Source organism: Haliotis asinina, chromosome 10 (genome assembly GCF_037392515.1).
Source record: "Haliotis asinina isolate JCU_RB_2024 chromosome 10, JCU_Hal_asi_v2, whole genome shotgun sequence".
NCBI lineage: Eukaryota > Metazoa > Mollusca > Gastropoda > Lepetellida > Haliotidae > Haliotis > Haliotis asinina.
In genome coordinates, this window is record NC_090289.1 from 29,214,224 (window position 1) to 29,229,827 (window position 15,604).

At 37.7% G+C, this 15,604-nt stretch overlaps 1 protein-coding gene across 7 annotated transcripts in view; it reads left to right on the top strand.

The window, feature by feature from the left end:
• LOC137298373 (CLIP-associating protein 1-like) overlaps nt 1-15,604 on the top strand; it is a 144,184-nt gene that overhangs the window by 27,121 nt on the left and 101,459 nt on the right. Inside the window, exon 1 of one of the 7 annotated variants that reach the window (XM_067830608.1) lies at nt 7,035-7,513. The exons of the other annotated variants lie outside the window; for them this stretch is intronic. The gene's annotated coding sequence lies outside the window, so the exon portion shown is untranslated. Of the gene's footprint in view, nt 1-7,034; nt 7,514-15,604 lie in introns of those variants that run through there. 7 annotated transcript variants of the gene reach the window in all.

The following is a 15,604-nucleotide window of genomic DNA, read 5'->3' on the forward strand; positions in this document are numbered from 1 at the left end:
TTTCTGTATCACTGAGGATATACTTTTAAATTTTGTTGGAGTACAGGACATGGGAATTTGTTGCATCTTGTAAATCCCTGGTTGATTCAAATGGCTCAGGTTACGCATGGCTTAGGGTTATTGGCATGACGTACATTTTTTATTAATTTTGAGATATTGATTCTTGTTGATTCATGCACAGAGTATTAATATTAAATATGTTATGGTGTGAGTCATATTGTGTCACATGTCTAGTTTGGATATTTTCTTTTACCTCACATACTAAACTCTCTGAAGGTCCGATATTGTTGAAGGGGAATATTTTCTTTCACCTCACATAGTAAACTCTCAGACATTCCGATATTGTTGAAGGGGGATATTTTCTTAAACATCACATACTAAACTCTCAGAAGATCTGATATTGTTGAAGGGGGATATTTTCTTTCACCTCAAATACTAACTAAACTCTCTGACGATCTGGATTAGAATTGGTATGCACCACTAATCCTTATGGTAACAGGCAACTAATGGACATCAAGTGGTCACTGACCGATTAAGTTAATGTTAAAGTATCTAACAACTTGCATGCATGATTACTAATGATGTTCATTTGAGTTTCTGATCCAGCTTTGATTATTTATACGTATCACCATGCAATTAGATTGTTGCGAAGTACAGCATTCAACAATGAGCAAGCATGAAAGACCACTGTGATTTTCTGCTAGAAGTAGCTACTTCAGATCCTGGTGGATTTCTAGTGACAATTCAAGTATCACCAATGCATCACAATTATAGTTAAACCTGCCCTAAGTGCTAAGCCTTATATTTTTATCTAGTGATTGTTTGTGTCACACAAATCTGATCCTGATTTTATTTCATATGAAGTATTTGAAGAAACAACAATAAACTTTGTGTATCAGTTCAGCAGGAGCTCATAATTTATTCAGTTTTTGAGGGGTCAGGAGGTAGGCTCGCTGACTTGGTTGACACATGTCATTGTATCCCTGTTGCAGAGATCATGCTGTTGATCACTGGATTGTCAGGTCCAGACTTGATTATTTACAGACTGCCGCCCTGTAACAGGAATATTGTTGAGTGCAGCGTAAAGGTCACTATTGACTCTTGACCATGTGTGTATTGAGTTTTGTTTCTTTTTCATCTGTCCTTTAAACGTTTGGGTGTAAAAGCTAAAAAAATAACTGTCAAAGTGATTTGGCCTTTGTTATTTTCCCTGCTAAGCTAGCCAAGGTAGTTAGTTATTTGCCAGAACCAGGATGACATTTCCCAGTATCCTCCCACACAATCTACAGTGAACTGAAGCTGGCTGATTTCGGGGCACTAAATATAAACCTGAGGAACAGGCTTGACCTTTTCACTGCAAGGCTTGTGATACAGAACAAGTTCCCCAAAAGACTTGGATGTAAAACTTGCCATCACACATTGCCATTGTCTGTAAATGACATGCGTAATTCCCAGTCAAACTGGTCATAGGAAACTCAGTGTTCAAACACTTAGGGTTATCCTCAGTCTGCCTCACAGTCCCTGAAACATATTATTTTCCTTACACATTAGCTTTCCCTGCAATACCAAAGTCCCCAATGAAGCAAGTCCAGATTTCTCCAGATTATGAATCTCAAATCTCTCATGGGCTCCTTTTTTAATCTGAATTGGTTTATTTGTTACAATGATACTTATAGTGAGTGAGTGAGGTTAGTATTACGCTGTACTTAGCTATTCCAGCAATATGACAGTCAAAATGAGGCCAAATGTTAATCTAGGCTGTCATAGGTCCAACCATTCAAAGCATAATGATTGGGGCGTTCATGACCCTTCTGTAATGTGCTTTACACAGTTACATCCCTTTGTTGTGTTTGGATCTGCAGATCATATCTTTGATTCCCTGATTCCAGGATATTTGTTGCAGGTGCAGGGCTTTAGATGATGCGTAGTTTCTGCATATTTCACTCAACAATTCGGTAAAATCCTCCTGAAATATTTCTACATGAGTATTTTTAAAAATGTGTACCTTCAAGCAAAAACATTTCACTTCGTGTGATAACCATGCATTTCATCAAATTATAGCAATGTCACAAAATATATGCTTTTATCACCCTTGCTTTGTAATTAATGATGGTATTTCTTAATTAAAAAACATTTTCAGGTTAAATTATGAAAATGATGCCCTACAAAGTTTTTGTAGAACCCTGCAGATTTGTTCTAAACATTTTGTTTGATAGCCAACATGTATGAACCTATTTAAGTTTTGACATGTCACAAAAGAATTATAAACAGCTAAACACACTGTTTGAAAAGATGAAATTCCTTCAGGTACATGTTAAATAAATCATAAATTTGAAGTTTGTTGCAAGTTTTGCCAAATGTGTTAAACATGTGAAAGGGGTATGGAATGATAGAATTGTTCTTAGCTGGGTATATTTTTCATTTTTTAACTTGGCAAAGTCAAGTCAAATGAGATGTCATCAAGAGTATTTAGCTGTTGAAGTTGTTCTCTTTCAGAAATGTAAATGAACACCAAGTTATGATAAGCCCAGCTTGAGAAACAAACTCATTTCCTATTGGAAACAAAACCAGCTGACACAACACATCCATAACTGGCATAGTTATAATAATAATAATCATGCAAACAGTTTTTTACAAAACTAATGAGAAACAATATGTTATAGGTTCCAATTTAAACAAAGTTTGACCTAATTGGCATAAAGAAAGAGCATTTTGTTTTTATGTGATAGTGAGTAAAGGGAGGTAACTCTTACTGTCCAGTTGTTTCCACACATCAGCAGTAAAGCACCTGTAACACATGTGGACCATGTTGTGATGAATGGCGGAGAACCTTTCCTTTCATTGTCTCTTTAATTGATTCTTCACGAGACTTGGCGACTTCACGAGATGTACATATAATCTTGTAATTTCAAGGAATTTGCCATGTTCATAAATCTTATGCTAATCTGAAATCCAGTTGTACATACCATAGTGAAGGTGATTTTTTTATCTTATAGTGTTGTTTATGCCTTTGATATTTTGTGATAGAAGTCAAATTTTGTCATTTTTGTTTACATGAGTAAGACAGCAAGGAATAAAGTAGCTGATGCATATTGTTTAAGATAAACTATTGTTATCTTTAGTTGATGTAGAGGGGCGGTGGGGTAGCCTAGTTGATGTGGGCGGCTTTTACCATGTCTGTAGATTCAGACAAATTTCATAGAATAAAATACTTTTTCTGAAAACTGTGCATACATTTCAGTGTTTGAGCTTCTGCATCGAATCCCAGAGGCCATTGTAAACCCAGTTATAAGATTTGAAGACATGAGAGGTCTTTGATATAAATACTATAGCAGCCACCCAAATTGAAACATTGCATCTGCATGGAAAGTTCTTTTTTGCTTTATGTTTCCATTGTTGCCAGGGAAACAACTGTAATAATTGTTGAATAACATCTTGAAATTTTGCAAATTGATAAGTTAACATTTTTTTTGAAGGCAGGATTCTTGTTTGATAACATTCATGTTGATTGCATTCTGTGTTGACAGTAAGGTAGCAGTTGGAATAAGCTGTCATCTTTTTCAGAAAAGTTATCCAGCTGTCAGGGGCAGCTGATAGATGAACATCCATTGCTATTTAATGTGATAAACATTTGCACTCCTTTGTTTGCATGGTGTTTCTAAATGCACACTGTAGTTTAAACTTGGGTCATATTATCGGTCAAGTAAACATGGTGTACAAATGATGTTTACTCTGTCACTCTACAGCAGGACATCATCTGATGATAAAAACAAAACACTGTGAACTGTATATGATTGTAATGAACTGATGGATATGGCAGTCTTTTTTCATCCTTGTCATTTGTTGTATATTTTAGGTGTGGTTTGGTGGCCTAGTGGTTAAAGCATTTACTCATCAAATGGACAACAAACTGAATGCACTCACTCAATTTTGGGGCTAGTTTGGTAGTCTGGTTGTTCAAGCGTTCACTCATCACACTGAATTCCTGGGTTCTATTTCCCAAGTGCATGCATTGTGTAAAGCCCTGTTGTGATATTGCTGGCATATTGCTAAAAGTGATGTAACATTGAAGAAGATGAAAATGAAATATGGTAAACTCTCTGTATGACAAACCGACAGATGTGGTTTAACCCCGTGCTGTGCATTTTAGTTGAAATATGTGCAACAAAACATGTATAACTAACTAAATTTACTGGTGTCCTTGAGATAACCATAGTGTATTGTATGCTGCATATGGGTGATATATTTTGTCTTTAATACTAGGCTGTATACAAAATTTAAATGTTTCTCGAGCACATTTATTTAAAAAGTGATGAGGTTGGTAGGAGATTTTCTTTAATTTTTCATCGAAAAAATGTGATGAGGCAAGAATGCATTTTTTTTCCCACAGAAATACAACTTTGGAAGTTTTGCATGTGTTAATGTGTTGTAGATACCGTCACACTCGTTGTTACAGACACACATTCTTAAAGTGGACAAATTGATGATCAGGATGCAGCCAAGTCAAAATTATTTTTTTAAATGACAATTGAAAAAATGTTAAGCACACTCAAAAAAATGTCACTCATTAAAGTGACGGGCCAATGCCTGAAAAACATTTCACTGTTGTTATTTGGCCTTATCAGTGACCATTGATCATGAAAACAGGCATGTTCACAGGGATAATGCTAATGCTTGATCTCTGAATATATATAATTTTGATTATGACAAATAAAGCCATTTACATTGAAAGGAAGTCCCAGTGAGGTGGGAGATTCAGAACCTGAGGAAATCTTGACTTGCCTCATTTAGGGCTTTAGAACTGCAGGGAGGGCTTGGCAGTAGGGAAAATAATGTGGCTCTGACACTGAGACAGACTAGAAAAGTTCACAGGACTTTCTTTCCATGCTGTCTGCATTCATGCAAGTAAGCCTAAAGAAATGACCTTGTTTTTGATTAAGCTGTATATTATCCATAATGAAGTATGACCAGTTTATGACAGTATCGACAATGCTCCATGTGATCTTTCAACATCTGGAGTATGTATGCCTTACCTACATATAAGAATGCTGGAGAATACTATCAGCACATTTAGAGTACTGAATGGAATTTCATAGAGTGTCGGTAATCTAGTGTTTCATTTCATATATGCCCCCCCTCAACATTGCTACTCTTATGTAAACTGGTCAGTAAACAATAAAACTACTTTTTTAGATAAATACATCCATAAATGATTCTAATACTGTACATCATTGCTTTGGTGCATATCTACTACGTTTTCTATTTTTTCCTACGGTATCGTGCATATTTTTTTTCATACATACACCTATATGGCCCTTATCTGGGGCCCTGATTGAGATCATGTCAAATGTCTTCATGGACCTATATGAAGATGTCTTCATGGACCTACATGAAGGTAATGATGGGACGCAATTATCTCCCCTGTTATCTCTCGGCCAGACTTTGCACTGGATATTTATACTCCCCCTTATCAGCAGGAGCTGTGGATATTATGTCATACCAGGCCAGTATTATGTCACTGCAACCCTCCCTAAGTATCAGTCCTAAGTGTGCATTAGCATTAACAGTAGATGGTGGGTGGCAGGCAGCATTATCTGCCCATTTACCACTGACCCCAGGGGTCACTTCAGGGCAAGGCATGGTATCCTTTGATGCCTTCTAGGAGGTAGCCACAGGACCTGATTGCACATTAATGTTACATACAGATTAACTTCCATCACACCTTTGCTGAATGGTCTCTTATTTGCAAAGGAGATTAGTTTCTCATGTTAAGAAGTTTGCCTGTTTGAAGTCAGCCTCTGTGGGCAAGTGTGTTTAAAGGGTTGGTTTGGTTATGATATTGGGTGGATATTGATGAGTTGGTGGCTGCTCATTAGCTGCAGGCCCCATTCTTTTCAATATTGATTTGATTGATGGATTGGTTTTGGATCAATAGGCCAGAGGATAAGAAGCTCTTAATAATTGAGGTTCAGTAGGGAAGTTTACTGTTTCTTGCAGATAGGGCATTTTAATTGAGGAAGTTTGATAAAATATCGATTTACGGGGCTACGTTATTAATTGCCATAGCCATTGTTGTTGTTCAGACAACCCAAATTTGAAACCAAGGCGATATATTTTTGGTCTGAAATATAACCGACAACAGTAATTGACAGAAGATTTCTTAAAGTGTTTACTTTCAGCATTTTATGGTGGATATGTAAAGAGAGTCCTTATTTGCATGAATGCCTTTTTCCATCTGACTTTGAAATTGATTGTTTTCATGCCATTTGTGGCAGAATTTTTGTCAAATATCAGCAATTCTAGTCTCAAACCCTTCCACTTTTGCTTCTTTATCATATGAATCTTGTGTCCGATCTGGAAATTATGTCGGTTGTTCAGGCCAGATTTACCCAGGATAATTTTGTGTAAAGGATAAGGCAGGAAGAACATTATGAGAAGAACTTAATGATACTCAGTATGAAATTTAAGTGATTAGAGGTTAGCTATCTCAGACATTTCATCCAGATGACAGCAGCAGCAGGCATGTGACTAAGTGCCTGATGGCGCCATGCCGATATTGCCAAGCATGATGTGTATGTGCAGTAGGCTGGAACTCTGAATTGGGGTCACCTACATCAATGGCACAAACGGCAGGTTTGATAGTTTGACTGGAATTAAAACAATTGGTTCCATGATACTTGTGTGGGTAGTTTGGAAACTAAACTAATTGAAAAAGGTCAATGTGTATTCATTGCTTATGAGAATTATTTTTGGGAGCATTGCAACATGAATTTGTAAGGGTTTTGTTAATTTTCAAATTTGGGCTTTTGTTATGTACACTCCAGTAAAGTTTGGTGAAATAGATGCAGGATATGATCAACTTGTTCTTTTTTTCTTGTCACAAATAGATACATATTGATCCATGTCTGAAAGTGCAGGATGACCTTTCATTTAATATTTAAATATCTGACCTACTCATTGTCCAATGATAGTAGACTGAGTGTTGAACTGCATTTGATGTCATGTGCCTGGTTGTTTACTATTATGCATCAGCTGTTGACAAGTTGACAGTGCTTTGACAAGGAACACCATAGGGAGCTTGTTGTGTTAAAGAAACAGACTTGGCTTGTGTTAAAGAAACAGACTTGGATTATGTTCACAACCCTGTGGGAAACTGGTTTGATGAAGTAACATGTATACCACAGGCTATCAGAATATGTAATCCTCTTACCTATAGGTACACACAGCAAATGGGAGAGCTCCTCATTAGCACCTTGCCTCACCTGGAATGTACTGAGACCCACACTGATAAACCTGTGGTGATTCTGTGGTTGATGTGCAGGTCCACATCCCATAATACAATTGACCTGGCCTCGGGGCAAAGTTTGGCCTGTTTGCCACAAGTGCAGATAGCACTTGTCACACTGTGGATGGTTACCTGAGGAAGATGCAAGCATGGCAACATGGTGATATAGACTGAAGGACTTCGATTGGTATTTTCTTACATCACAGTGTATGCTGGAGCACCTTCAAGGTTGTTCGAGGATGTGTCTGTGTTTGTGTCCATGTTTGTTTCCATGTTTGTGTTTGTTCTGTTGATGATCATTGACGGAAAGGTAAATTGTGATGGTAAGCTGATACAGGGACAGCTGTGTGATGGAGAGCTCTGGTGTCAACCATCTACTGGCCTTGTGTTTGTGTGGAGAGGTGGTTTGTTGATACAGGGTTTAATGATTCCTTTTCCAGTGTGATGATGCGCAGGCTGCAACAGTTCGCAGAAAGTGTAAATGTTTTATGTTGAGCTTTTCACATGTATATTACCGAGTTGACAAGTATGAATTCATGATTTGAGTATAGTTAGTGTTAGAATAGGGAGAAAAAACAGGGTTTTTTTCGTTATGATGTGGTTTATGTCATTCAGGGCAGATTATACATTGGCAAAAGTTTGTTCCAGAACAGACGACACCTGTTGCGTTTGTCCTAGTTTTGAGTCCAGGACATTCATTCTTGTTGGAATATATGTTGTGTTTTGTCCATGCTCAGCAATCAATTAATATTGTCAACTGCTTCAGTTGACAAGAGTTATGTCCAACAACTCATACAGGATAGATTTGCCTCTGGCTTTGTAATTTTTAATCAATCGATGTGTACACTGGTCATGGATATCGTATCTACAGGATGTAGAGATGCATTGCAATGAGGTTTGTTGAAAGGTTATCTGATGAACGTTTTGTTAGTGCTTGCAACTTCATAACTTTACAGATATAACATGCTTGCACCCAAAACATCTAAAAAGCATATTTCCCCCTAATGTTTATAAGCTTGTTGGGGCAGTGGGGTAGCCTAGTGGTTAAAGTGTTCCCTCATTACGCTTAAGACCCATGTTCGATTTGCCACATGGGTACAATGGTGTCCAGCACTGTGATATCACTGGGATATTGCTAAAAGGGGCATAAAACTCCCTTACTTACTTGTAGGTGTGTCAGCACCATACCTTTGTGACACCAAAGCACATGTGACACTTATGGTCTCACATTAGGCATGTAAGGTTATTCATACCTTCCTCTGTTTACTATGCAGTGTATGGGCACCTGGTGGGATGAGTTGTTTTGGGCAAGAAAATGGGGATCCCAGACACTTAATTATTGTTATTTATACTAATTGTAGACCCAGTGATAGCTTATGGTTACTTGATTGAAATTTTTATCAAAAGTAATTTGACTTTTTCTTTGTTCCTGTGAATGCTCTCTTGAATTTCATTGTAAATTTTTATGTGTATAGGACGCAGAAATTCATGTCCAGTAAATCTCTGCACCTTGTGTAAGGAAGTTAACACGGTGCAAGTACACACATTATTATTATAGTAATGCTTCGTTCCACCAAAGTGAGAAGTCATCATGCTAGATTGTTCCCATATTTAGCTGACATTCATAGAACTGGAATACTCAACTCAATTTTCCTGTTGTGATGTTCCGATTAATTGAAATAATGGAACACTGGTCATAGTGACGTGAAATGACCAAGCAATGGATCACATTTTCTCACAATCAAACACAAACGATCTTGGAACTTTTGTTAAAGTGTTTGAAACACTTGACGATGGAACATATCTTCGCAGTTGTCAGGGCCTGAAAATGTGTTTATTTCTCAGAAAGCTCACTTCAGTAACTGAAAAGTCATGACTGAATATTTCTTGAAGACTCCAGGAAGTTATGTTCATGATATACTAGTCATCACTTTAAAGTAGCAAGTTGCATCATGTTATATTTATTGATGACTGTTTGTGGGTAAAGAAGCAATTGTGAATCGTATGTTATCCTCATCACCAGTTTTGCAACCCCTGGGAACTTTTCCCCTCCTACTCCAAATTAGCTGTCTGGATTAAAAATATCATTTGGCTTCAGTGTTGTATGAAGGTTCTTTTTCTGTGCATAGTTTGACATTGTAGATGATAGAAAACTGCACCTTCATCTCAAGGAATCCATAATGAGCTTGGATTTGATTTCCACTTTACTTGAAGTTAGGTCTATTGACCCAAAGCCAGCTTGTTGTATATTGATTGCCTGTGGGGTCTGAACTGCTGATGCATATTTATTGCTGTGCATTTTATAAGTGGCATTTTCTGATAAACATCTTTCTCACATGTTATTGTAAAGCTTTAAGGCAAATGAGCTATATATTTGAGTTATTGGGACTCCCATCAACATTGATAAAGGAAGCAACATTCATTTTCTGAGATAAAATACAACTTATAACTTTTAAGAAGAAATTTTAACTGTGATTTAAAATACAGATCCTTTGAACATTCACTGTTATGTAATTTTAGTCATTAGGCTTTTCGTGTGTTCTTTGATATCGTTGCACATATAAAATATATGAGTTACAGACATTGTGACGTGTGTAGGAATGTATGATGAGGAAGTTGTTTAAATCTTCTTTTTTGTTTGTTTTTATGTTGTTGTTGACAGGTTGTAAGTCAATAATTTATATGAAATGTAATCAGTCATTAATTACAATTTTGATACACAATGACAAAAGTAAACATGTTGACAAAGTTTATGTGAAATAATGGTTCTTATTTAATGAGCTTATCATATGATCTTACACAAGGTCATGTGTATTAATTACAACTGACCTCCCTTACTGCGATTATAAACAACTCCCACCTGTGTGACCTCACCTGTATTGGGTCATTAAAGTCACTTCCGCTAGATTGATAGATTTCTCACTGTACTCCCGTCCTGCTAGGCTTACTGGCTCACTTGTCAACGTTTCCTTTTTTTGCCAGTCACATGATCGGATTTGCCTTACCTGGGGCATTAGGGCAGACATATTGATGATAAATGTACAATTTACAGCTTGTGTGGCCCACATTGGCAGAAGCAGAGTATTGGATATTTCATACAGGATGTGAAGGAATGTGGATGTAGCTATCTTGGTGCTCCTGTCTCGTGGAGTTCGTGTGCAGTGTTCGTGTTTCTGTGACCTGACTTGGATGACACAATGCTTGGATTATGTGCCCCACTGTGTGACATTAGAGTGACATGTTGTACATGCATGTTGTGCAGACGTCGTCCTGGGAAGGATTCCTTTTGGGATTTGTAGCTCTGGAGCATTATTTACCAGGTGGCCGTGTTACGTGTAATAGGATTGTACTTAGTATGTTCAGTTGGAGTATATTTCAGTCTAAATATAATTCCACCAGGTTAGGTTACTGACCGTACATTTAATATTTGAATGACATTTGGAATATAGTTAATTTTTATCAAAGGTAATTTTACAGAACGAAAATGTGGTCGTAAAATGTTATTAGCTTTGCTTTAGAACATACATGATCATAGTAATATATTTTTATTGTCAAATAATGAATAAGCATGCACGTACAATGTGGTTCAGTGACCTGTCTTCTCTCTGAATTTGCACGATCAGCATTGTTTTGTTTTTTACTTAAATATTAAACACTGATATAATGTTGGTGATGTAGGATGTTCATAGTTCATCTTTCGCCATTTCCTTGTTCAGTTGATAACATGACAAATAAGATTTCTGCCAAGTCAACCAATGCCCAGGAGTAACAACTGTTAGTATGTATTTGTTACTGTCCAGTATCTTTCAGTTCACCCCAATTATGTTTCTTGGTTTGTCAGCGGAGTGTTGGGCTGTGGGTTTTCCCGTGGTAAATATCTGAGGCTGCATGGCTTAGTGCAGAAATGCCAACCCTAAAGTGTTGCTGAGAGTTGTTTCAAGGATCAAACGTAGTAGTTTGACCCTAAAATTTGTAGTCAACTAAATACTTAGAATCATGATGGATTCTGAGAAAGATAATATGACACCAATCAAAAATGAAGCTTTGATTTATTTCACATACCTCCAACATTTATCAGCATTACATTTCTTCTTGTCTCTTCATAGGGAAAATTTATATAGTCAGTTTTTCGCCTACAGATCCAAATTTTGTGATGAATTTTCATCAAATTCTGTAGAATTTTTAATGCGATCGTGTTGGCATAGTCTGAGGCTAAAATTTGTAGTGATTATGATAAAGTCACAGAAGTTGGCATCACTGCTTAATGCTCTACTGTGATCTAACTGTAGTACAGTTCAAATGGTGTTAAACCAAATTCACTCACATTCTGAACAATTAGTCGTAGCCTAGTTGTATTATCTTATTTTGCCGAAAACCAGGGTTTGATAACCAGTTTGACTTTCACTGGTTAAATGTCAGCAAGGGTACAGACGGTATTCTGTTACTCTGCTTCAATGCATGTAGAGTATTGTTAGTGGTTATCTCAGGTGATAGGTTGACATGTCAACAATGCTGCTGAGGTTAATGTCGTTCTAATATTTATCATTGTTCAGTGACCTGGGACAGTAATCTCGCTAATGGAGGTGTGAGATTATTGCCGAATCCTACTTAGGTTGACTGTATTGTTATTCAGCATAAATATTCAGTGAGTGACCGAGTCTATACTTCATTTTGAAATGCTTTCTTATCATAATTGAGTGGATCTATAAGTTTGGATATAGCTGCTTTTCTTTTTCGTGTTGAAGGTTTTATGCTATTGATATTTGGAAGATTAATTTAATGCAACTAGGATTTTCTTGACTTCTGCTGTCGTGGTTCAGTTGAAGTGTATTGATGTAGGGTTGTCCTGAATCTGCAACATTCCACATAATTGTTATGCCATTCATCCTTGATGTTTCTGCTCTAGTTTTAACTCCGGATTTTGAGAGAATTCAGTACTGTCTTTTTTTCACTGCACTAATGAGTGGAAGATGATTAGGGTTAAGCTTTCAAACTAAGAAAAAACATGTTTCATTATTTGTTAGAAGGGTCCATGCTTCCCCTAATCTCTATGTTAGAAGGTGATGTGTTTGTGTCAATAGAAACAGTTTGAAATGACAAAGTGGGCATGCCAAGGATGTTTCTCTGTTTCCTTGTCCAACCGCCTGAACTTAGTGTGAAGGGCCCCCACAAGGGGACATGATGTCATCCTGTAGTATCCCGGACTGACCATCCCCTCACACCGTCATGATCAGTCCTCTTGTTTCTTGTATGAATGTGACTCATGAAGGGCAGGGTTAGAATATAGGTCTTCAGTAACCCAGAGATTGAAAAAAGAAAACTTTTACAATGGGCCATTTTCAGGTTTATTAGCTGTTTCCTGAATTTAGTATTGGCCACTGGCCTTGTATCAATAGTAAACTTTCCCAATCCATGGGTAACATATAGTTGTTATAAGAGGTAACTAACGGGATCAGGTGGTCAGACTCGTTGACTTGGTTGACCCATGTTTGGTTCCCAGTTTCCAGATTGATGCTCATGCTGTTGATTGTCTTGTCCAGATTCGATTATTTACAGACTGCTGCCATATAGGTGGATATTCTGAGAGCAGCGTAAAACTAAGCTCACTCACTCACTCTTGTGTGAATGTAGGTTGTGTGAATGGTGTGTAACGATGCATTCAAGAATGTAACACTTCCATCAGCTACACATGTGCAGGTGAATGTGGGCCCACTGAATGAGGACCTACTTATACTGGTCCAGAGTAATGCTGGGTTTATAGACTCTTGATATGCATGATGCAGTTTAACATGGATAATCTGCTCAGACACATTGTGCTGACACTGAGCCCGACCGGTTTTCCAGAGCAACATGAAATTCCAGGGAGGGACAGAAGAAGTACTGTTTTCAGTGTTAATAATGGTATGGCCATAAGGAACAAACCACCTCCATTCCACTCACTGGGAAGACCTGTGCCTACTGGGCCACATAGGTGGTATATTGCTGGAAACGTAAACAGTGGTTGATAGGAATATGCGATTGTCTGTAGTGTTGATTCCAGTAATGAGTGGGAATATCATGCATGTTGCCGGGGCAGTGGGGAGGTGTAGTGATTAGAGGGTTACCTCATCATACTGAAGATCCACGTTCAATTTCCCATGGGTACGATCTGTAAAGACCATTTCAGGTGTCCTCTGCTGTGATATTTGCTGGAAAGTTGCTGAAATAGCGTAAAACTAAACTCACTAATGTTACCTGTGATTGTAACCTCATGTTTGGTCCTTCCACCATGCTTGTTCCAAGGTTCATGGTTCAAGTGGTCTGTATTGTGAATATTGTGAACTTTGGAAGATTTGTAGTGGTCTTGACTTCAGTCATCTTTTGACAGACGGCACTCTATTCGTTGGTTAATTTTTCTGTGCTTTGAAGCAGTCTGATTTTGTGTCTTTAATTCTTCTTGTGATGCTTCCTCAACGTATATAATGGTGGTTGCGTACCTCTCGGGTTGATTTGTCATGATGACAATGTCAACACAGCTCCCCAAGCTATCTAGTGATACATTATGCTAAGTCATAATCAATAGCTGTGCAGGGTTGTTTAGTGATTGAATAAGGCTTTGTGCATCTCTCTCATATTCCCTACAAAACCACTATAGAGATTAACATATTTTAATTACACGAGAATCAAACCTTGCACACCCAGTGAAAAGCAACATTTGAACCACATGGCTACCCATCTGCCCAGTGTTTATCTATTTCTCAGGGCACGTACATGTTCAAAAGAAATATCCCAAAAAGGGCAAATCATGATTTATCTCTTGTCTTATCAGTCAAGCAAAACTGTTCGTGTGAATTTTTCCATTGGTAGTAAGGGTGTGTAACTAAAAAAAAAACCTGTATCCCTTGTATTATGTTGATTACCTCTGGCTAGAGCTGTAGTGAACCTAGAATTACTTTGCTGGACAATGCTTCATTTACCTGTCTTTCTTTGGTACAAAAAGAACTTGGTATGGATAAGCTGGGGTCTTTGTGTGATTACTGTTTGCTCTGTATGAGTCTGCAGGAATGTCTTTACTGTAATTCCATTGTAGAACAGCATCACTTTGAATCAGTGGTTAATTGTTGATGTATTACTGAGTTTGTTGAAGGAAAAAGAAAAAGGCTCTTTCTTGAGGTTAGCTTGATGTTAGTTCCTGCTTGATATCTCTTGCATGTTCACCAGATCATGATACCAAGTCCGTCAACTTGGTTTATTGATAAGCCAGGCCTTGATAAGCATGATAAACAAGTTTACCTCAGCCTGTGAAGATGTGGGTAGTAATTGGCCTTCAGTAACCCATGCTTGTCAAATGTGACGAACTGGATCGAGTGGTTAGACTTGATGACCTGGTTGACACATGTCATCATATCCTAGTTACGTCTACCAGTGCTCATGTTGTTGATCACTTGATTGACTGGTTGAAACTGGATTATTTACATACTGCCGCCATATAGCTGGTATATTGCAGTGCTTGGGGTTAAAAAAACAAATTAATTTAAACAGTGATTCACTGAGTGTGCAGGTCAACCTAGAACAGTAAAATGTTCCTGTGAAATACATTAGCCTTAATAATCCATCTTTAGTATATACCACTCAAAAGAATTTAAGGGCCATCCAGTTCCTTCCAACTACTATGGTATGTAAGATTAAGTACAGAAAGTGATGTGGTCCTTGATGATCTTTTAGTAGTGCAGGCATGTTCCAGTCTGTAGGGGGTAGCTGAGTGGTTAAGTGTTTGCTTGTCAACCAAACGAATCTGGTTCAATTCCCTACACGGGTACAGTCTATGAAGGCCATTGCTGGTGTCCTCTGTATTGCTGCAATATTGCTAAAATATACAGTATAAACCCATCCTCACTTCAGTCTGTTGGACCTGTTGGTACATGTGACCTTGTTCAGCCATTGGTTACATTGGGTCCTGATTAAGGATGAATGAGTGATTGATAAATGTGTGGAAGAGGTAATTAATGTGTGGATACAAGGTGAGCTTGTTAATAAAATATTTGTAGGCGTCTCTGTGTGTATGGTCAGACTGTTTACCTGCAAGTACACCTCATCTGAGACAGGCAGCCATTGTTCTAGTTGTATAACCTGTCTGTTTACTTAAACAATTACCATGTCTGTGAGAAGCAGGAACCATGAAAAAACAACCTTGTTATTACTGGAGATTTTTTTGCCTGGTATGTTTGATAAGTGAACTGTGAAGAAAAAACACTTGACAGAGCATTCCAGTTGTAATGCTGAAGTGAAGGACGGAGCCATTGTAGGAACTGATGGCAGTGGTTGTGTTGCCGACATTTC